At 43.4% G+C, this 16,973-nt stretch overlaps 1 long non-coding RNA gene across 1 annotated transcript in view; it reads left to right on the top strand.

The window, feature by feature from the left end:
- The first annotated feature begins 4,673 nt into the window (after window positions 1-4,673).
- Window positions 4,674-16,973, top strand: part of LOC128560194 (uncharacterized) — a 112,577-nt gene continuing 100,277 nt past the window's right edge. Inside the window, exon 1 of the long non-coding RNA XR_008372909.1 lies at window positions 4,674-4,759. This is a non-coding gene — a long non-coding RNA (uncharacterized LOC128560194). The remainder of the gene's footprint in view (window positions 4,760-16,973) is intronic.

Here is a 16,973-nt window from a genome sequence, read left to right as displayed (position 1 = left end):
CATGGAGTTATCTTTCTTCATTCTCTCGGAATTGTGAAAGTCTCTAATCCAGAGGTTCTCAAAATTTAGCTTGTCAAAACACGGCTCGTGTTTGCCCCACCCCCAGAATTTCTCGTGTAGGAGGTCTGGGGTGGCACTCCAGTAGTTGTATTCAAGTTCCAGGTGATGCCGTTGCCACTTGCCTGGAAACCACACTTTGAGAAGCACTGCTGTGATCTGAAAGGGGAAGGGGAGGCAAAGTGTCGTGGCTGGGGAGGAAAAAGTCCCTCTGTGCTGCCGAACGCAGGCCGTGAGACACAGGGCCCAGAGGCTGATAGGAAATCTCTGTCCCTGAGGTCACTGCTCGATACCGTCGCCAGGGAACCATGTAAAATGCAGATCTCTGGGCCTTACCCCAGCAGTTCTGGAGTAGGGGATCTAGAGTATGCAGTATGTATATATTTTTTAAGTTCTTCTGAAAATGTAATGCACAGTGGTATTTAGAACTCATGGACCTAGATGTTGATCATTACCTTTTTATTACAAAATAATTTCTTATAGTCTTTTGGAGCAGGAATCTTCTTCTTCTCCTTCTTTTTTTTTTTGAGACAGAATCCTACTTATTGCCCTGGGTAGAATTTGTCACAGCTCACAGCAACCTCAAACTCTTGGGCTGAAATGATCCTCTTGCCTCAGCCTCCTGAGTAACTGGGATTACGGGCACTCACCTCAATGCCAGACTAATTTTTTTATTTTTAATTTTTTAGTAGAGATATGGATCTCAATTTGCTCCGGCTGGTCTTGAACTCCTGAGCTCAAGAGACCCACATGGCTTGGCCTCCCAGAGTGTGCAGCAGGAATCTTAAAAACCCACTTGAGAAGTACCAACTTAAATATCTTTTCATTGTGAATTACTCACTGCAAAAGAAGACTTCTGTCTTTAAAACTGATTAAATGAATACAAGGTTTTTAGATTCATACAGTACACTCAGATCCTGCCAACATAGTGTCAGACTTGTTTGAGAAACATTTTCCTTCACCTCCCTGGATACTTGAAACAAAAATACTATTTTTATTTTAAGGAAATTTATCAGTAGTAATCAGAGAAACCAATCCTCGTATCTTGAGTTTTCTTATTATCTACACGAGATAATTAATCCTCCTTGCTTGTTGCAGACTCACATGTAAGTCAACAAAGGAAAAAAATACACTCAGAAGTAAAAGGATGCTTTGTCTACAAAACTCAAAACTTGCAGGAAGTTTCTTCAGTGTGTAAAAAGTAGGCTTTAGGGGAAAATTACTAAATTTATTTTTATTCAACTGGTTACCACAAACATTGCTTCCATAATTTTAAAATAGTTTTTAAGATTAAACTCAGGAATTAAAAAGTAGAATTTTGCATCACTTAGTATTAGACAAAGAAGTAAGTTTGCTTTCTTTCTCCTCCTCCCAGGGAATAACTCTCTACTCTTGTTTCAGCCTTCTTCCTGCCCCAAGTCCAGCTGCCCTTCCCTCAAGGGGATTCTTAAAAGTGTCTCTTGGGTTTTTCTTATTATGCACAGTGTTTGATCATTCATGTCCTTGTGTCTGTGTGGGCAGGAGTGGGGTAGTTTGGCAGTTTTGCGGCCTTCTCTTCCGGCTCCCTTGGACAGGAGCCCTGGGAAGCTGGTGGGTTGAACAATGAGGAGCCAGAGGCAGTGACCTGGCAGGCCCCTCTAGCTCTTTGTCATGTACTCAGCAAAGCCCTCCTTCTCTGGAGAAATCCTGTTTAGACCTCCAAGGAAGAACTGGGAACCTCTCCATAAACACCAGCCAACGCAATGCCATGGCCAGCTCTCCAGCGAAGCCACAGGGCCATTTCTAGGTGCTGACCTCTGAGCCAGTGAGAAGCCTGGTCGTTGAGTCAGAAGGAAACTGCAGTGTCTGCCTGGAAACAATGAGTGTTGGTTTTATCCCAATGACATAATAAAATTCATAGAAAAAATCTAGACAAGACAACAGACAAGATAGTTCCATGGCAGGAAACAGGGAAGGGAAGCCAAGCCCTGTAGAGGGACCAAAGCCATCTCTACCTCCCCACCCCCACCCCACCTTCCTCTTTGGAGACCTTTGCTACAAAGGTGGAGTTTATAAAATTACAGTTCTTTAATTTGAGGGATTAAACATAGCTTCCTTTGGGGTTTTCATGCTGAGTGGTTTTCTTGTAAACTTGCCCTCAATAAGAGGATGTTGATTTAGTCCCCTCCGGGTATCCTTTAGCCCAGCCCAACCCCGGGGACCTGCACTGGCCAATGCAATTTATTCCTCTACTTCTAGGAACTTCTAAGTAAAGTACATCTACGGGAAGAGCAGAATAGTTCGTGGCTTTACCCCGGGTAAACACACTCCGAAAAGAAAACAGTAGCATGCGCACACGGCGCGCTGCCCACTCGGGGCCCTTCCCTGAGCGCGCACTTGCGTCGCCGGGCGGGCGAGGTGAGGACAACCTTCAAATCCGCAGCACCGGGTCCTGTGCCGTAGCAATTTTTGCTTCTGCAACTGCTTTGAGCAGGAACGTTTTAATGGCCTGCCCCCTAGTGTCCACCGTGTGGAACCACTCCTGCCCGGAGTTGGACTAGTTCTTGGAGTTCCAGCGATGAAAGCGCTCTGTATTCAGAGGGGCTAGCACTTTGGAGAAACTTGAAGGTACACGGCGTGTGTTGTGTTTCTTTTGCACACTCCTGAATGGCACGGCTTGTTTTGGAAAGTCGTGGAATGGGGCGTTTTGCTGCCATCACCGTATATGTCCCAACTTCGCTGCTGAGCATTTTTGCTTTTTTTGTTTTCTGTTTTTTATTTTTTGGTCAGAGCTGCAGCACAGTGCACGCAGGTGGAAGCTAGGCCCGACCCATCCGCCAAACCTCAGGTGTGGTTTCTAGAAGATGCTGGTGACCATTTAAAACTGTTTGTCTGCCAGGCAGAGGTGCCTCCCAGGACACATCACACTCAGTAGAATCGAGAGGTGTGTGTGACCCAGGGCCCCGGTATCCTCATCCACATCTCAGTTCCTCTTCAAAACAAGTAACTCTCCATGAATGGAGTATTCTATTTCCTCTAAAAACAACTGCGGTTCACCTGGAGCTCATTTGGAGAATCTGCAACCCTTGCTTTAAAGTTGGTGGAAATTGCGACCAGTAATTTTGGAGTTTGTTATGGTTTGAATTGTCTCCCCCAAATTCGTATGCTGAAGCCCTCATCCCCATACCTCAGAATGTGGCCTTACTGGAAGAGGGTCAAGGCGGGTGTAATCCGTTCAGATGTAGTCATACTAGCCTCTGGGTGGACCCCTACTCTCTTGTGAGACTAGTGGCCTTACAAAAAGGGGATATTTGAACAGAAGCTTACGCACGGGGAGAATGCCGAGTGAACACGCAGACAACATCAGGGTGGCACCTCCAGAAGCCGAGGAGGCCCAGATGCCTGCCTGCCCGGGAGCTAGGGGACAGGCGGGGAGCCCCGAGAAGGACCCAACCTGCCCAGCACCTTATCTTGGGCTTCTGGCCTCCAAGAGTGTGAGACAATACATTTCTGTTGCTTAAGCCACCTCGTTTGTGATACCCTATTACCGCAGCCCTGGGGAACCTGGAGGGGGTTTGTGTTGCTGCTCTGTAGGCCGTAGGTCGGTAGGGCCGGTCTGCTGAGATTCCTGCACCTCTCTCTGACAGGACCACTGCTCTGCCGCGCTCCTTGTGACTTGAGTGGAAGCATCTGAACGTGGAGTGGTACTGCTCTCTGTATCTGCTGTAAGCTCCTGAAAATAGTCTTGTTTGGGGGGCACATTTTTAAATAAAGAATGCTTTATTACATTATGATTGACAGTTGCGGTGCTGCATCTGTATTTATTTGAAGTACACTATCCTGAATGCAACTTGTGAGAGTGATTCAGATTTTCTAAATAAATATAGTAGCCATATTTCCACCACCTGTGCTTTCTTTAGTCTTGTCACTCCTTGACCGAACCACCTTGGATGGATGGATTCCTTGCTGCAGGCTGGGTACCGAAGTGCATTAGCTATCCCTTGAAATAGCAAGTCACCAAAAGTTAACTGTTTCAGGTTCTGTGCCAGAAGCACGCTGCATAAGTTTCTGAGGAAATTTAAACTAATGGAGGGGCAAACCCCACGCATGTGGCAAATTGAGACTTCATCAAATATTAAAGTGACATCCTCCCAGGTAGTGCTGGTTGAGAAGTGGGAAGAACATAGGGGTTCGTGGAGATGGTCTTGAGGAGGGAAGTGAGACTTGGTCCGGGTCCCCAGGGAGAGTGGAGCGAGACAGTCCCAGGCAGGAAGCTGCTGGTGAACCTGGGGAGGATTCGAAATTGCAGACCGCAAGGGTGGGCAGAAGTGCCGGTGAGGAGTAAGAAGGTCAGATGTTGAGAGCCTTAGAGTCCTGGCCCAGTCCCTGGCATGTGACAGGTACTCAAAACTTGCTGAATGACGGACCGGCTGGTGATTGAGGTGAGGGGTACCACCTCATCTGGAATGACGAGGACACAAAAAGTAGAATTTGGGGGTAAAATTTGTAGGTACAAAACCTTTGCTGTTGGGATTGAAACCTAATGGTAGTTTTAAGACGTGGGGCCTTTAAGAGGTAATTAGAGCCCTTATAACAAGGAGTAAGGGCACACGTTCGCCCTTTCCACAAGAACACCGTGAGAAGTCAGCTGTCTACGAAAAGGGCTCTCAACAAAACCCAACTTGCCAGCACGCTAATCTTAGAGTTCCCAGCCTCCAGAACTGTAAGCAACACATTTCTCTTTTATAAATTAGTTTTATAAACTAGTTTAAGGTATTTTGCTATACCAGCCTGAATGCTAAAACACCAACTGTTTCCTCCATCTGACTTCATTGTCTCTGTGACATTTCTTTGGATCTGGGAGCTAGCAGGGAGGTCACATGTTGCAGTGGGAGGGACATTGGATTGAAGTAGGTAGAGGTTGGAGGTGACAGTTTTGTTCTTTTTCATTTTGAAGCCAGGCCCTTGCATTACAGCAGCAGTTTCTCCAGTCCCAGATTCACATTAGAATCACCTGAAAGCATTAGGAAAAATACAGGCTTCTCCTGTGCCCCATTTTAAGCTCCCAGGTCATTCTAACGTGCTCCCAAGGTTTCTCAAACCTTAGTATGCACACACGTCACCTAGGTCTTCATGCAGGACCTGACTTAGTAGGTCTTAAGTGGGACTGGGGGGTCCGTGGTTCTAGCAAACTCCCAAGTGACACTGATGCTGTGGCCTGCAGACCACACATTGAGAAGCAAAGATAGTCTGCAAGTAGCCTAAACTGTATTAGGCTTACCTTATTATTAATATTTTTCAGCGATCTCTTTCCTAAAGCTACTACAGTGAAATTTTCAGGTCTGAGAAGAAAAATACAGGTGACAGTATATAAATAGGCACTGTGTGTCTGTTTATTGAAAGTGTTTAATTCTGATTACTAAAGAAAAACCTCAATGCAGAAAGCCAAAAGAAATAGCTAACTAGAATGTTCGCCATCTAGAGGGAGACACTTGTATGACACAAGATATATATGAGTGTGTTTTCCCATTACTTTTATGGTTTTAATTTGTATATTACTGTTCATACATTTTGTGGCTAAGTGAGGATATTTTCAATGTCAGTGAATAGTCTATACCAGTGGTTCTCAACCTTCCTAATGCCACAGCTCTTCAATACAGTTTACCCTTTAATACCCTTTAATGCGGTTCCTGTGGGTCGCAACCCACAGGTTGAGAACTGTTGTTCTATACACTTGAAGTGTTTTAGTTATAGCATGTTCTATGTACAGATGAAGAATTCTCAAAATTTAGTCCATGGACTTTTTGTGGTTCCTACGACACCACGGGTCCACCAGCTCAAAACTATTTCTTAACACTAAACCATGATTTTCTCTCTCTTGTTATTCATTCTGGGTGTACTGTGGAGCTTTTCAGGGGCTACGCGATGTGGTGATATTGTCCCTCTGACAGTTCATGGAGTGTGTGCATGCGTGTTTCTGTGTTTCTCCCTTCTAATTTCTACCAAGGTAAATATTTATACTAATAACCCACATAAAAATAACCCACAACAAAGCTCCTTGGGGGACCCCAACCAGTTTTTAAAGCATAGGTGGGTGCTGAGACCAAAAAGTTTCAGAATTCATATAGATAAACCATAATTTAACTAACCTATTCATCACTACCCTGTTTCCCAGAAAATAAGACAGTGTCTTATTTTAAGGTGTGCTCCCAAAGATGCGCTAGGTCTTATTTTCAGGGGACGTCTTATCTTTCCTGTAAGTAGGTCTTATTTTCGGAGGATGTCTTATTTTTGAGGAAACAGGGTATTAGGAATTCAAGCTCTTTCCAGTTAAATACAGCTGCAGTGACCTTTCTTATAGAGTTTGTTTTTGAGACAATCTCACTCTGTCACCCAGGCTGGAGTGCCATGGCCTTAGCCTAGCTCACAGCAACCTCAAACTCCTGGGCTCAAACAATGCTCCTGCCTCAGACTCCCAAGTAGCTGGGACTATAGGCATGTGCCACCACACCTGGCTAGTTTTTCTATTTTTATTAGAGATAGGGTCTTGCTCTTACTCAGGCTGGTCTCAAATTCCTGAGCACAAGCAGTCCTCCCACCTCGGCCTCCCATGTGCTAGGATTACAGGCGTGAATCATCATGCCCGTCCTTACATGGTTTTCATACTTTACACATACCTCTTGTTATTACCTTAAGATAGACTCTTAATAGCGGAATAACTGGATCAAAGGATTTAAAACATTTTTTTGGGGGGGGGCAACTTGAATTAAGCCTTATTTAAAGCTTTGCAAAATTAATACCTTATCATTGATACTTAAATTTTAAATCAAAAATTGTTATTTTTAAGTCAAGATTTATAACTAATTCAAAAGAGGGAAAAACTTATTTTATGTACTCCAGATTAGCATTTCTGTTAACCTAATAGAATGTTAGAATGCCGTTTACACCAGAAACTCAAATCTGCTGTGCTGGGGGGCTAATCACCACTGAGATGTTTAGAGCAGGGCAGGCGGCCTCCCTTCCCTCCACCCACTCTCAATTACTTGGTTGGTGTGTGAGGCAATGAGTCAGAAAATGACTGTCCAGGGTGTGTCATGCCTTTTTAGGAAAGATCATCTCAGGACTCTGGCTTCAAGCCCTAATTTAATTTCTACTGATGTTTTCATTATTCAGCTTCCTTGAAGAGTTGCCTGTGCTGTCAACACAAGTCTTTAGTATAGCAAACATTCCACCAAGTTCTAGAGGGCAGGAGAGGGAGTTCATGGAGGTATTAAATAAGAAGAGACAGGCTTACTTATTCCATTACAGTGAAAAGGGAAGCCTGTCATATGAGGTGTTGATTCCATCATGGACTCTATCCTGAAAAGAATTAGAGTCAACACACTGCTGATTTGAACAAATGCCTGAAGTCAACACACTGCTGATTTGAACATATGCCTCTCTACGAAGACTCAAGGGGAATGTTCACTCACGAAGCCTGAAGGACATCATGTAACCTAGACAAAATGAAAACACACTTTAGGTGGTGTTCAGAAAAAAAGGAAACCCACTGGGGCATACAGTTTGAGTAACTCTCATCTGAGAATTCAAAACTTGAAATGCTCCAAAATCCAAAACGTTCTGAGCATGGACATGGTCCTTAAAGGAAAAGCTCTTTGGAATATTTCTGATTTGGGATTTTCAGATTATGGCTGCCTAGCCAAACAGTAAGTATAATACACATACAGTTGACCCTTGAACAACATGGAAGCTCGGGGTGCTAGCCCCCACATAGCCAAAATTCATGAATACCTTTTGATTTTCCCCAAACTTAACTACTAATAGCCTGTTGTTGACAGAGAGGCTTACCCATAACAAATATCTGATGAACACATACTTTGTATGTATATTATATATTGTATTCTTACACTAAAGTAAGCTAGAGAGGAGAGAATGTGATTAAAACTATAAGGGAGTGAAAATATACTTTGATGTGGAAATAGATCCCCATAAAGTTTTTCATCCTCATTCATTCTCTTCATGTTGAGTGGGTGGCAGAGGAAGTGGAGGGGTTGATTGTGCTGTCTCAGGGGCGGCACACATGGACGAAAATCCGTGTATAAGTGGACCCGTCCAGTTCAAACCCATGTTATTCAAGCGTCAGTTGTATTCCAAAATTTGGAAACATCTGAAACACTTCTGGTCCTAGGCATTTGGGATAAATTTATTTAACCTATGGTTAATATGGCTTGGCCACCGCTTACTTCATGGCCTTAAGACAAGTTCTTTGTCTTTCTCATTGTCAATTACCCTCCTTATACCATGTAAGGTGTAGCATTTTTTTAAATTTGAGATGATGTCTCGCTTTGTCACACAGGCTGGAATGCAGAGGTGTGATCCTAGCTCACTGCAAACTCACACTTCCAGGCTCTTGGGATCCTCCCACCTCAGCCTCCCAAGTAGCTGGAACTACAGGCATATACCACCATGCCCGGTTAATTTTTAATTTTTTTATTTGTAGAGATGAGATCTTGCTGTTGCTCCTGGCTTTAAATGATCTTCCTACCTTGGTTTCCCAAAGTGTTAGGATTTCAGGCACGAATCAACACATCTGGACAGATGTATTAATTTATAAGGGGAAGAGAGTATTACCTACATCATAGAATCACTAAAGGATGAAAAGAGTTGAAATGTTCTTCTCTAAATCCTAAGTATGCCTCACACCTCACCTGAAACGGCTTTCTCAGGCAGGTCTGCTCAGAACTCAGCCCCTCTGCAGCCCAGGAAGATGTGCTCCTGCAACCTTCTCTTCTAAAGAACTCATCACACTTAAATGAACTTGAATGCTTTCTTTTCTGGGAGAAGGGAGGCTCCATGGAATTAGCCTGTGTTATTAACCTCCATGTGTCTAGCACCCAGATGCTTGCTAGTGCTATGGACTGAATGTTTGTGTCCCCCCAAAATTCATATGTTGATGCCTTAATCCCTAATGTGATGGTATTTGAAGGCAGGCCTTTGGGAGGTACTACATAATTAGGTTTAGTAGAGCCTTTCTGCGATTAGTACCTACATAAAAAGAGGAAGAGACCCTTCCCACTTGCCTCTCTGCCCACCATCTAACCTGCCAGTAACTCCCCCTTAGTAACACAGCTGGTGCCTTTTCTGTGCGACTGGGAGGCAGGATCAAATTTAAGGTGAGGATAGACTTGTGACATTGCCAGATTGAAATGAGATTGTCATGGATCTCATCAGGTTCTATGGTGGTAAATGCTGGACTAGAGGGCTACTCTTCCAGTGGCCAGCAGGGGAAAGGGACACCAACGTTTTCAAGACAGGAGGAGGTCATGGGCCAATATAAAGAAAAGCTTTGAGGTACATATGGACATGAGGAAAACTAAAGGGGAAGGCTGTCAGCTGATGGGGACACAGTCACTCCCTCTGCTTTCTTTGAGAACTGAAGGCCCCAGACTATCAGCAAAAGGCTCTGTGTCTGAGAGATCATGGCTTTTCATCAGGATGGTGACAGATGGGATGGCAGGGATGGTTCTGTCTGAGGCTCATTAAGACTGGTGTGAGAGCAGCAAGATGGTGTATTCAGATGATGTGTCAAGCAGAAATCCAGGCAGGTTGGGGATGGGGATGGGAAGAAAAATCTCTGACCCATTCTGGGAGATAATGTCCATCTGATCACTTTAAGTGCAGTGGTTCACTCAGCAATTGTTCTCTGAGTCAGAACTCAATGGCCTCAAAAAGGATAGAGATTAAATAATAATTCTGGGGTACTGAGGTAGGAAAAGGCCACTTGCTTGACCAAATAAGATAACTCTTGTTGGCCAGGTCAGGCTCCTCTAAAGACTTTAGGGGCAGTATGATTGCCCTTGGCTCTAACAGGCCAGTGTTTTCCACTGACTGCAGATCAGAATCACTTTTGGAGCTTTAAAAAATCCAGATGCCCAGGCTTCCCCAAGTTTTAGGTAAGCATACCTTTTTTATTTTTTTAAAGGGGTCTGTTGTTGGTGTTTCTCAGGGACCCTGGTATAGCCCAAAGATGTGTGATTTTAAGGAGAGCTAAGGGAGCTCGTGGTGCAGCCCCTGTAGTCATGGCTCAGCCAGAACAAGGAATTGCTTGCTGGACATCTCAAGATCCTCTGGGCACTTCCAACCCAGTGCGTCCCAGCCACTCACTGTCCTTTCCCTCGGGGAAGGACCTGCCTTCCCTCCCTTGTTCCTCCTTTCAGTTAACTGTCTTCCGTCCAGTCACTCAATTCAGACGCTTTAGAACTGTCTTCAATGCTAGTTTCCATTTGTGACAGATCTTTCCTAGCAAGACATAGTTTAAGTATCAAGAACCATGAAAAGTCTGAGGTTTTATTTTTTTCAGTTTTTGGCCCAGGCTGGGTTTGAACCCACCACCTCTGGCATATAGGGCTGGCACCCTACTCCTTTGAGCCACAGGCACCGCCTGAAAAGTCTGAGATTTTATCCTACTTGCAAGCCCTCAAGTTAGGTTGCTGAAGTTTCATGGGTGCTGCGAGGAGGCATGAGACTCCTGGGTCAGACTGAGAGGACTTCACTACTCACACAGTGCAGGTAGAGAGAGTTTCGTGTTTTCAGTAGTTCCTTCTGCTTCCTATGTCCTGCAGGGAAAAATGGCACAGGTGGGTGCTGCACATAGTCGGTTTGTGCCCCAACTGAGCACACCCTGAGCTTAGGCAATCCCTAGTCTTAAAAGGGATCAGCAAGAAATTCTGGTTAACCTTTGCCCCTGAGGGAGACATTATCTTTTATTATCCTGTATAGTAAAAACAAATCTGTTCTTTGTCCCAGAGGGGGACATACTGTCTCTATCTTACCAGGCGATGCTGTGTAAGCATCCTTGAAAAAATAGTTTGAGACCAAAGCTGTCTTTTCACAGAGGTATAGAAACATAAGACACCCATAGAAGATTGTCCCTATATTAGGAACTCATCACAATTGCTTGTTAATCTCCTTGTGCTATCCCCTCTTCCCCCATGGCAATAATAAAACATAAAGGTAATATACCAATCTTTTGACAGAAACTTTGGTTTTTCTATTGTATAATAAAAAGTTGAAATGCCTAAGGTCCTCCCCATTCCCCCAATTTGGTCTGCTCTATTTTTCCAGTCTTGTCTTTGGCTTCCACCCATCTTTCTTTTTTTAATTAAATCATAGCTGTGTATATTAATGCGATCATGGGGCACCATACATTGGTTTTATAGACCGTTTGACACATTTTCATCACACTGGTTAACATAGTCTTCCTGGCATTTTCTTAGGTATTGTGTTAAGACATTTATATTCTACATTTACTAAGTTTCACATATACCCTTGTAAGATGCACCGCAGGTGTAATCCCACCAATCACCCTCCCTCCGCCCATCCTTCCACCTCCCTATCCTCCCTACCCCCCTTCCCCCTATTCTTAGGTTGTAACTGGGTTATAGCTTTCATGTGAAAGCCATAAATTAGTTTCATAGTAGGGCTGAGTACATTGGATACTTTTTCTTCCATTCTTGAGATACTTTACTAAGAAGAATATGTTCTAGCTCCATCCATGTAAACATGAAAGAGGTAAAGTCTCCATCTTTCTTTAAGGCTACATAATATTCCATGGTGTACATATACCACAATTTATTAATCCATTTGTGGATTGATGGGCACTTGGGCTTTTTCCATGATTTAGCAATTACGAATTGGGCTGCAATAAACATTCTGGTACAAATACCTTTGTTATAATGTGATTTTTGGTCTTCTGGGTATATACCTAGTAGAGGAATTATAGGATTGAATGGCAGGTCTATTTTTAGATCTCTAAGTGTTCTCCAAACATCTTTCCAAAAGGAATGTATTACTTTGCATTCCCACCAGCAGTGTAGAAGTGTTCCCTTTTCTCCACATCCACGCCAACATCTCTGGTCTTGGGATTTTATGATATGGGCTAATCTTACTGGACTTAGATGATACCTCAAAGTAATTTTGGTTTGCATTTCTCTGATGATTAAGGATGATGAGCATGTTTTCATATGTCTGTAGGCTGTGCGCCTGTCTTCTTCAGAGAAGTTTCAAGTCCCTTGCCCAAACTGTGATGGGATCACTTGTTCTTTTCTTGTTTATATGTTTGAGTTCTCTGTGGATTCTGGTTATTAAACCTTTGTCAGAGACATAACCTATAGATATCTTCTCCCATTCTGAGGGCTGTTTGCTTGCTTTGCTTACTGTGTTCTTGGCTATGCAGAAGCTTTTTAGTTAGATTAGGTCTCTGTAGTGTATTTTTGAAGCTGCTTCAGTTGCCCCGGGGGTCGTCCTCATAAAATATTCACCCAGACTGATTTCTTCAAGAGTTTTCCCTGCACTCTCTTCTAGTATTTTTATAGTTTCATGCCTTAAGTTTAAATCTTTAAAAACCAGTGAGAGTCTATCTTAGTTAATGGTGAAAGGTGTGGGTCCAGTTTCAGTCTTCTACAGGTGCCACCCAGCACCATTTGTTAAATAGGGAATCTTTTCCCCATTGGACGTTTTTCATTGGCTTGTCAAAGATCAAATAACGGTAAGTAGCTGGGTTCATCTCTTGGTTCTCTATTCTGTTCCATACATCTACTTCTCTGTTTTTGTGCCAGTACCATGCTGTTTTGATCACTATCAATTTGTAGTATAGTCTGAGGTCTGGTAGGGTGATTCCTCCTGCTTTTTTTTTATTTCTGAGTAATGTCTTTGCTATTTGAGGTTTTTTCTGATTCCATGTAAAACAAAGTATTATTTTTTCAAGATCTTTAAAGTATGACAGTGGAGCTCTAATAGGGATTGCATTAAAATTGTATATTGTTTTGGGTAGTATGGACATTTTAAGAATGTTGATTCTTCCCAGCCACAAGCATAGTATGTTTTTCCATTTGTTAACATTTTCAGCTATTTCTTTTCTTAGAGTTTCATTGTTCTCTTTATAGAGATCTTTCACGTCCTTTGTTAGATAAACTCCCAAATAGTTCATCTTCTTTGGCACTACTGTGAATGGAGTAGAATCCTTAACTGTTTTTTCAGCTTGACTATTGTTGGTATATATAAAGGCTACTGATTTATGAATGTTGATTTTGTAACCTGAGATGCTGCTGTATTCCTTGATCACTTCTAAGAGTTTTGTAGTAGAATCCCTGCTGTTCTGCAGATATACAACCATATCATCTGCGAAGAGCAAAAGTTTGATCTCTTCTGACCCTATATGGATATCCTTGATTGCCTTTTCTTCTCTAATTGCGATGGCTAAAACTTCCATTACAATGTTAAAGAGCAGTGGAGACAATGGGCAACCTTGCCTGGTTCCTGATCTGAGTGGAAATGATTTCAATGTAACTCCATTCAATATGATATTGGCTGTGAGTTTGCTGTAGCTGGCCTCTATCAGTTTAAGAAATGTCCCTTTTATACCAATTTTCTTAAGTGTTCTGATCATGAAGGGATGCTGGATATTATCAAAAGCTTTTTAAGCATCAATTGAGAGAATCATATGGTCTTTGTTTGTTAATTTGTTTATGTGCTGAATTACATTTATAGATTTACGTATATTGAACCAGCCTTGGGACCCTGGGATAAAACCGATTTGGTCATGATGTATAATTTGTTTGATGTGTTGCTGAATTCTGTTAGGATCTTGTTGAATATTTTTGCATCTATATTCATTAGTGATATTGGTCTATAATTTTCTTTTCTTGTTGGGTCTTTTCCTGGTTTGGGGATCAGGGTGATGTTTGCTTCATAGAATGTGTTGGGTAGTCTTCCTTCTTTTTCTATATTTTGGGACAGGTTGAGTTATATAGGTACTAGTTCCTCTTTAAAGGTTTGGTAGAATTCTGACGTGAACCCATCTGGTCCTGGGCTTTTCTTTTTAGGGAGATTTTGTGTGGTTGATGCTATTTCAGAACTTGATATAGGCCTGTTCAACATTTCCACTTGATTCTGGCTAAGTCTTGGAAGGTGACGTGCTTCCAATTATTGGTCAATTTCCTTCAGATTTTCATATTTCTGAGAATAAAGTTTCTTGTAATACTCATTAAGGATTTTTTGAATTTCTGAGGAGTCTATTGTTATTTTGTCTTTGTCATTTCTGATTGATGAAATTAGAGATTTTACTCTCTTTTTCCTGGTTAGGGCTTCCACCCATCTTTCTTTCTTTTTTTTTTTTTTTTGTAGAGACAGAGTCTCACTGTACTGCCCTCGGGTAGAGTGCCGTGGCGTCACACAGCTCACAGCAACCTCTAACTCTTGGGCTTACGCGATTCTCTTGCCTCAGCCTCCCGAGCAGCTGGGACTACAGGCGCCTGCCACAACGCCCGGCTATTTTTTTGTTGCAGTTTGGCCGGGGCTGGGTTTGAACCCACCACCCTCGGCATATGGGGCCAGCGCCCTACTCACTGAGCCACAGGCGCCGCCCCCACCCATCTTTCATGTGTACCCTTTGCTTCTAGAAGCCCAGAGAGCCCAGAGTCATCCTCTACAGATCCCTTATGACAAGGTAGAACTCTGTTTACACCTTGGTTAAAGTCTTTACTTGGTTACTTAATAGTCAGCTTTGTATGTTTCTAATCTCCCAATACAGTGCCTGATGTATGGACTAAGTATTCAATAAATGTGTAGTGAGGAGGGCTTTTAGTCAGAAAGTCAGGCCATTTGTGGTTCTTCTGAACTTTCAGGGTTAAAACTGGTAGCCCCTATGGAGAAATCTCAAAGCACTCAAGTTAGACCTTCCATTTGATCCTGCAATCTTATTACTGGGCATCTACCCAGAAGGAAAAAAATCCTTTTATCATAAGGACACTTGTACTAGACTGTTTATTGCAGCTCAATTTACAATCGCCAAAATGTGGAAACAGCCTAAATGCCCACCAATCTAGGAATGGATTAACAAGCTGTGGTATATGTATACCATGGAATACTATTCAGCCATTAAAAAAAAATGGAGACTTTACATGCTTCGTATTAACCTGGATGGAAGTGGAAGACATTATTCTTAGTAAAGCATCACAAGAATGGAGAAGCATGAATCCTATGTACTCAATTTTGATATGAGGACAATTAATGACAATTAAGGTCACAGTGGGGTGGGGATGGGGGAAGGGGAGAGCAGAGAGAGAAAGAAGGAGGTATGAGTGGGGAAAGGAAGAGCAGAGAGAGGGAAGGAGAGAGGGGGGTGGGGCCTTGGTGTGTGCCACACCGGGGGCAAGACACGATTGCAAGAGGGACTTTACCTAACAAATGCAATCAGTGTAACCTGGCTTATTGTACCCTCAATGAATCCCCAACAATAAAAAAAAAAAAAGAACTAGTAGCCCCAGTTGTTTTAATCCTTTGGATTTGTTTGCATGAGTTCTGTGCCCAACGCCTATAAGCAAAACAAGTTGTGCTAAGGAGATTTCCATGTTTTAATGCCTAGCCTGGTGAATTAAGCTTTCAAATTACGGAGAACCCTATACTGGGGATTTTAGCAGGCAGGTGTGTGTTCTCAGGACAGGGCTGCTGGTCCAGTTCATTGCTGCTTTATGGATCCAGGTTCTTTGGACCTTCCTGCCCCACTGTAGGTGTTTGTCTTTACCCTCATGTTTGTATCTAATGATTGCAAGATTGCTGCCGTACTGCTGGGGCATATATCAATATTTGAGGCAGAGAAAAGGAAGACAAGGAAAAGGTGAAAGGACAGGATGTCCTCTCAGATTTCTGTGGGACACAAGCTTGGAGAGCTGGGACATGGGAGTGTTCTAAGCTTGGCACATTATCCTGCTAAACAAAATTGGGGTTCTGCTAATAAGGAGGAAGGGGAAGCTGGATATTGGGCAGGTAATGTGTGATGTTTACCACAAAGGCATTCTCAACTCTCTTGCTGATGCTGTATTCCTTTTCATATATAGCAGGGATACATGTGGGAGTTCTGGCATTTTTTGGTCAGTTGCCAGCCCTTGAGGAAATACAGTTTGCAATTATTCCTGTGCTATGGCCATATTTCAGCTCCTGGCCCATGCAATCTTTGGTGGCTTGAAGTGTGGAGAATTATGGTCTTTCCTGAGCTGGTAGGGAGCTCACTCTGTCTGGGGCGTATGGGTGACATGCTCTCCTTTGGTACGTGGCAGGATTGGAAAATTTAGAAGCAGTATATTTCTCTTTGCTAGGGTTTTGGCTGGGAGTGGAATGAAACGTCTAATTGTATTAGCCTTTTTAAATGAGGGGATTCATTTCTGTTGGCTATAAAGAGACAGCTGTGGTTGATCAGGTTGTCCAGGGAGGTTGGCAGGTGTGATTGGTGTTAGGAATTCTCTGGTGGAGACTTCAAAGAGCGGGGTACAATAAGCTTGGGTTAGTTGGGACTGGTATTGCATAAGAGCTCTTGATGCATGGGATAAAGAGGGTGGTCAGGATGCCTTCGGCCTCAGGAGCAGGGTTGCATTCCTGACACAGCTAAGAAGGGATTTTCTAAAATCCTGTGGTCACTACAGGCTGCCAGCAAAATGAAGGGACAGGATGGTCAGCACCAGCTCTGTCTTCTCAGAAGGATGGGTGGGCACAGACCTGGGCGTGGCTGGCAGCTGTCTCTGTTCCTGCCACTTATTAGTCAGACGGCAGCTGTCACTGGCCTCAGAGTGTCCAGCCTTTTTTTCTGAGGTGCTAAAAACAGTGCAAGTTTGCACATAGAAATGCCCTGGGGTCAAATATTTGTACCTCCTTTGGCCCATGGCCTTCCTCACAGTACCGCTTCTCTACCCCTAAAACTCATTTCCCTCACTCCTGTGCCAGAAGCGCGCAGCCTGCAGGTGAAATCTCCACGGGTCACAGACGTGGCATAGGCCTCCAGGGGCCATGGAGATGAGGTGGATTCAGGATGTGGGCCAGGTGGTGACTTTAATGGGCTGAAGAGACTAGCCCTGTCCTAGAATATAGAGGCCCTGGTTGCTAGA

The sequence above is a fragment of the Nycticebus coucang genome, chromosome 1, assembly GCF_027406575.1.
Source record: "Nycticebus coucang isolate mNycCou1 chromosome 1, mNycCou1.pri, whole genome shotgun sequence".
NCBI classification, from domain to species: Eukaryota; Metazoa; Chordata; class Mammalia; order Primates; family Lorisidae; genus Nycticebus; species Nycticebus coucang.
This window is presented reverse-complemented; position numbering and strand designations above follow the sequence as displayed.